Below are 7,321 nucleotides of genomic sequence, written 5' to 3'. Positions count from 1 at the left end.
AAAAAAGAGAAAGAATGAAGAGATAATTTTCAAAACAATCACATGTAAACATTTCTCATATCTGGCAAAAAGATAATGGTATTGAGGTTGAATGTGCTTAAGTTCCATGTAGAATAAATGAAAAGACGCATCATAGGGAAATTCCAGAACTCTCAAATGAAGAAAAAAGTTCGGTAAGTATCTAGAGAAAAACACCAGATAACTCCCAAGCAGGAAGAATAAGACTGGCATCTGCATGGACATAGCTAAAACCAATGCAGGAAGACACTGGGGCAATGTTTTTGAATTTTTACACAATGAGGTCACCTGAAGGTGCAAAAAAAATGTAGAAATAACTCATCATAGGAAAATGGAAAAAAAATGAACAGTGGAATACATATAATGTCAATAAGAAAGAAGCAAAGCAGCCCATGAGAGCCGGGATAAATCTAGTGTTGGTTGATAATGTGAGTTCAGGGTGATACTAACACCATGTGATACCATTTATGTGTATTTAAAAAATAGAGTAATCGGCTTTATTTGTTATATTTATTATTTTTATATCTCTCTTTCTTTCTGTATCTATCTAGTTCAAAATTATGCATGGGAATTATTTTCATATGCATGGGAACTTAAGAAAGTTCCCAAATATGCATGGGAACTTTAGAAAAATGGTTACCTCTGGAAGGGTAAGAGAAGATGAGGGATGCTTTAACTGTGTATGTAATGCAATGTTTTAATTCACTTGCAAAAATAAAATATCTCAACTATGGCTGAAAGTTTTAAATGTTGTTAAATACAGGTGCTGAGTACAGAGGGTGGTTACAGTATATTTTTCTAAATATGCCTAATTCAAAAATAAAGACATTTTCAGATGTACAAAGACACAGAAAATTTATTATCATCTCTTAGAAAGAAGAGGGAAGTAACAAGCAATGGGGAGTAAAGAAAATCAATAAAACTTACTCTTAAAAATAACAAAATATCAGTATTTTTAAAAATTATTAGAATTATAGACCTAAAGGGCCAGATAATGTAATCAGAATTGGTGGTGGTGGAAAAGCTGGTGAAGGAGTGAGGTGATCGGAGATGTGGGGAGTAAGAGATCAGAAATGTTCTCAGTTCTTGTTTAGGGGGAGGCTCGAGACACTAAGTCTAGTTGTTTGCAGTAGTACACATTTAAGTATGTGTGTTAAAATGTAAGAGTAATCTATAAAAGGAGGGAAGGAGAGTGCAAAAATTTTATACCTTTGGAGGTGAGAGGTGAGGGAGAGAAGAAAGGAGAGAGGAGATGAAGAAGAGAAAGAAAGCAAACAAAAGAAAATTTAAACCCTCTAACAAGTGGCAGGGGAGAGAGTAACAGAAAATATGGTGATAGAGTACACACACACAAACTCTTGCAAAAAAAAAAAAAAAAAAAATAGTCCTTCACAAACCCTTAAAAAAAAAAAAAAAAAAAACACACACACACAAACCAAATCCCACACATAAGAAAAGAGAACCCTTTCAAACTCATTCTATGAGGTCAGTATTACCATGATAAAAAAAAAAAAATCTAAGACAGCACAAGAAAAGAACTACAGACCAATACCTCTTGTAAATATAGAGGCAAAAATCCTTGGCAAAATACTAGCAAACCAAATCCAGGAACATATACACCAGGGCCAAGTGGGATTCATCCCAGGAATGGTTTAACATACAAAACTAATCAATGTAATGCACCATAACAATAGAATAAAAGACAAAAATTATACAATTATCTTAATAGACAGAAACAGCATTTAATAATATCTAACACCCTTTTATGATGAAACACTTAACAAAGATGGAATGAAAGGGAATTTCCCCAAGCTGATTAAGGGTATCTACAAAAACCAAACAGTTAGATTGTACTTAATGGTGAAAGACTGAATACTTTTCCCCCAGGTAAGAAACACGACAAGAATGTCTGCCTTCACTACTTCTATTCAACATTCTGTTAAATGTTCTAGCCAGGGAAATTAGACAAGAAAAAGAAATAAAAGGCATCCAAATAGAAAAGGAAGAAGTTAGACTATTAGAACTAGTAAATAAGGTCAATAAGATTGCAGGGTATTAGATCAATATACAAAAATAAATTGGATCCTCCATACTAGTAATGAGTAATCTAAAAACAAAATTAAGAAAATTCTATTACAACAACATAAAAAAAGAATAAAATAATTAGGAGTAAATTTGAGAAAATAAGAACAAGACTTGTACATTAAAAATTGTAAGTATCATTGAAATAATTTAAAGAAAACCTAAAGAAATGGAAAGATATCCCATGTTCATGAATTGGAAGACAATATTATTAAGATGGCAATACCCAAATTGATCTACAGATTCAACGCAATCCTTAACAAAATACCAAAATACCAGCTGTCTGTTTTTTAAATTTTTGTTTTTTGGGGGTTTTGTTTTTGCAGATATTGTCAGGCTGGTCCTAAAATTTATATGAAAATGCAAGGGGCCCCAAAACAACAAAACAATCTTAAAAAGGAGAAAAAAAAATTGAAAAACATACTTCTTGATTTCAAAGCTTACTACAAAGCTATAGGCATAAGGATAGATTATGGATTAGGGGACTAGAACTGAAAGCCCAGAAATAAACTGTCACATTTATGATCAACTGAGTTAGGCAAGGGTGCCAAGACAACAATGGGAAATGAATAGTGCTTTTCAATAAATGATTCTGAAACAATTGTACTTAAAGAAACCACTGAATTGTGGACTTTAAAAATAACAATAATAAACTTAAAAATAGTATCTTTATCTCTTTATATTCTTTTTATAGGAGGCTTAAAGAGGAAAAAAAAATACTCCTGGCCATCAACTTATTACAGACAAAACAGTTTGAATAAAAAGCACAAAAAATGACTCAGCCTTATTTCATGCTCACAAAAGAAACCTATTCTAAGAAGTTTTAGTTTTAAATATTTATGCATTGAAGAATATAAACTCAAAGCATATAGATAAAATACTGACAGAAAAACAAAGAGTAATTAAGAAATCCAGTTATAGTGGAAGACCCCAACAACCATTTTCTGAAATCTGCAGTTATAATAGACAAAAAATATGTAAGAATAGAGAAGACAGGATTTGACCAACAAAATCAAAACTTTTGCTTCCAATGCAGGCAAATAGGTAATTGTTCTAAACATACATGGAACATGTATAATATTAACAATGTGTTAGGCAACAAAGGAAATTTCATCAAGTCCGCAAAATTTATCATATTGGCCACTTATAATAAGCACAGTGCAATACAATTGCAAATTAATAATAGAATAATACCACAAGAAACTGTATGCTTAAAAATGAAAAAAAAAACATAATTACTTTTGGACTGAATAGACAATTAGTGAAAATTATAAAATATTTTGACATTAATGCTGAGATTACATATCAAAATTTCTGTGATGCAATTGAAAGTGTTCCAAGAGAAAAAAATTATAACTTTTAATACCTTTACTTGAAAATGAGAAGGATGTAAAATGAATAAACTAAGCTTCCAATCAAAGTGTCAGAAAAATAAAACCAAAATAAATCCAAAGAAGGTAGTGATTAAGAAAGAAAATAAAGCAAAAATGAAACTGAAAAAATCATTATATTTTAGATAACACTTGATTTTAATAATGATTACAAAATAACAAGACACTTCTTTGAAAATACCAATAACATCAAAAAACATATGGTAATTGTTAGCAAAGAAATAATAGAGATGTTTCAGTAAATAATATTAAGCAAGAAAGGGGGAATATGGCTGGGTGCGGTGGCTCACACTTGTAATCCCAGCACTTTGGGAGGCTGAAGTGGGTGGATCACGAGGTCAGGAGATCGAGACCATCCTGGCTACGGTGAAACCTTGTCTCTACTAAAAATACAAAAAGAAATTAGCCAGGCGTGGTGGTGGGCACCTGTAGTCCCAGCTACTCGGGAGGCTGAGGCAGGAGAATGGCGTGAATCCCAGAGGCAGAGCTTGCAGTGAGCCGAGATCGTGCCACTGCACTCCAGCCTGGGCAACAGAGCGAGACTCCATCTCAAAAAAAATAAATAAATAAAAGGGGGAATATAAGTATAGAGACAAGTTTTAGAAACTGGAAGAGAGTAATAAAAATATGTTAAAATAAAAAAGTAAGAATCTCTCTGCATCCAATTGGCTTTAAGGGGAAATTCCATAAATATTCAAAGAAGATAATTGCCATCTTTAACAAACTTTCCGTTTTTAAATATTTTTTTAAATGGAAAGATAGTTAATTTATTTTATGAGACCATGTAAAATTAGATAAAAGTTATAGGACAGTATAAAATGCTTTTACACTGTTGGTGGTAGTGTAAATTAGTTCAACCATTGTGGAAGACAGTGTGGTGATTCCACAAAGATGTAGAGGCAGAAATGCCAGTTGACCCAGCAATCCTGTTACTGGGTATATACCCAAAGGAATAGAAATCATTCCATTATAAAGATAAATGCATTTGTATGTTCATTGCAGCACTATTCACAACAGCAAAGACATGGAATTAACCTAAATGCTCATCAATGATAAAGAAAATGTGACATATATACACCATGGAATACTATGCCCTCATGAAAAGGAATGAGATAATGTTTTTTGCAGGGATGTGGATGGAGTTGGAAGCCATTATCCTCATCAAACTAATGCAGAAACAGAAAACCAAATGCCACATGTTCTCACTCATAAGTGGGAGCTGAACAACGAGAACACATGGACACATGGGGGAACAACACACACTGGGGCCTGTCGAGGGTGGGAGTGGGGGGAAGGAGAGCATCAGGAAGAATAGTTAATGGATGCTGGGCTTAATACCTAGGTGATGATATGATCTGGGCAGCAAACCACTATGGCACACATTTACCTATGTAACAAACCTGCACATCCTGCACATGCACCCCTGAACTTAAAAGTTAAAGGAAAAAAAAAGATATATTAGAATCAAACCTGGCAGCATATTAACATCATCATGACTAAATAAGATTTATCTCATTAATGTAAACATGCTTAAGATAATAAACATTAGAAAATACAGCCATATAATTCTCTACATTAACAGATTAAGATAAAGATACACAATCCACTCCCTGACTTCAAAATATATTACAAAGCTGTAGTAACCAAAACAGCATGGTTTTGGCATCAGAAACAGACAGGCCAATGGCACGGAACAGAGAACCCCAAAATAAATCCATGCATTTACAGCTTCCTGATTTTTGACAAAAATGCCACACACATTGGGGAAAGGACAGCCTCTTCAATAGGTGGTGCTGGCAAAACTGGATACCCACATGCAAAAGAATAAAACTAGACTGCTATCTCTCACCATATGCAAAAATCAACTCAAAATGGATTAAAGTCTTAAATGTAAGACCTGAAACTATGCAACTACCAGAAGAAAACATAGAAGAAATGCTTCATGACATTGCAACAAAAGCAAAAATAAACAAGTAGGATTATATCAAACTAAAATGCTTCTGCACAGCAAAGGAAACAATCAACATAGTGAGAAGACAACCTATAGAGTGGGAGAAAATATTTGCAAACTACACATCTGACAAGGGATTAATATCCAGAATGTATAAGGAAATCAACTCAGTAGCAAAAAACCAGATATCTGATTTTAAAATGGGCAAAAGACTTGAGTAGACATTTCTCAAAAGCAGACATAGAAATGGGCAGCCCACAGTTATGTGAAAAAATTCTCAACATCACTAATCATTAAGGAAGTGCAAATCAAAACTACAATAAGACATCACTTCATCCCAGTTAGAATGGCTATTATCAAAAAGTCAAAAAATAACAAATGCTAGTGAGGATGTGGAGAAAGGGGAATTTTTCTACACTGCTGGTGAAAAGACAAATTGGTATAGCCATCATGGAAAACAATGTGGAGGTTCCTCATAATATTAAAAATAGAACTATCATATGATTCAACAATACCACTTCTGTGTATATATCCAAAGGCAATGAAATCAGTATGTCAAAAAGATATCTGCACTTTCATGTTTATTGCCACACTATTCACGATAGCCAAGACATGAAATCAACCTAAGTATCCATCAGTGGATGAATGGGTAAAGAAAATGTGGTATATATACATAATGGAATACTATTCAGCCATAAAAAAATGAGATCCTGTCATTTGTGACAACATGAATGAACCTAGTGAATATTATGTTTCATGAAATAAGAAGCACAGAAAGATAAATTCTGCATGGTCTTACTCATATATAGAATTTTAAGAAATTGATCTCATAGAAGTAGAAAGTAGAATAGAAGTTATCAGAGGCTGCAGAAGGTAGGGAGAAGGAGGTTAAGGGGACCTTGGTTAATGGGTACAATGTTACAGTTAGGAGGAATAAGTCCTGGTGTTCTCTTGCACAGTAGGGTGACTATTGCTAAGGATAATCTATTGTGTATTTCAAGATAACTAGAAGAGAGAATTTTGAATGTTGTCACCACAAAGAAATGATAAATACATGAGGTGATGGATATGCTAAATCAGGGTATTTGATCATTGCACAATGTACACGTGTATTGAAACATCACACTGTACTGCCATAAAAATGTATAATTATGTCAATTAAAACACCAAACTAAAACTGAAAATGCAATCCTATTATTATATATTGAAACCATTTTTTTTTTTTTTTTGAGATGGAGTATTGCTCTGTCATGCCTAGGCTGGAGTGCAGTGGTATGATCTCTGCTCACTGCAACCTCTGCCTCCCGGGTTCAAGCGATTCTCCTGCCCCAGCCTCCCAAGTAGCTGGGATTACAGGCTCCCGCCATCATGCCTGGCTAAGTTTTTGTATTTTTTAGTAGAGACGGGGTTTCACCATGTTGGTCAGGCTGGTCTTGAACTCCTGACCTCAGGTAATCCGCCCGCTTCGGCCTCCCAAAGTGCTAGGATTACAGGCATGAGCCACCACGCCCAGCCTATTGAAACCAATTTTTATAAAATTCAACATCTAATCATGATTTTAAAGAATTCCTAAAATTAAAAAAAAATCCCTTACCAGATCAGTTATAAAAGGATGCTGGCTTAACCTAATAAAATATATCAATTAGAATTCAACAGCAAACACTGTATTTAGTAACAAAGCATTATAATAACTCCCACTAAAATCAGAAAAAGTTCTGGAATATTTGCCACCAGTCACTTTTATCCTACTTTTTAGAAGCAATGCCAACCAATGAAATCACACCACACACACACACACACACACACACATACAAATTAAGAGTTAAAAAACTAGAGAGTAAATGCCAAGCTATTATATATAGATAAAAATTAACTACTT

This window comes from Hylobates moloch, unplaced genomic scaffold (assembly GCF_009828535.3).
Source record: "Hylobates moloch isolate HMO894 unplaced genomic scaffold, HMol_V3 SCAFFOLD_3, whole genome shotgun sequence".
Lineage (NCBI taxonomy): Eukaryota > Metazoa > Chordata > Mammalia > Primates > Hylobatidae > Hylobates > Hylobates moloch.
Note: the sequence above shows the minus strand (reverse complement) of the source record.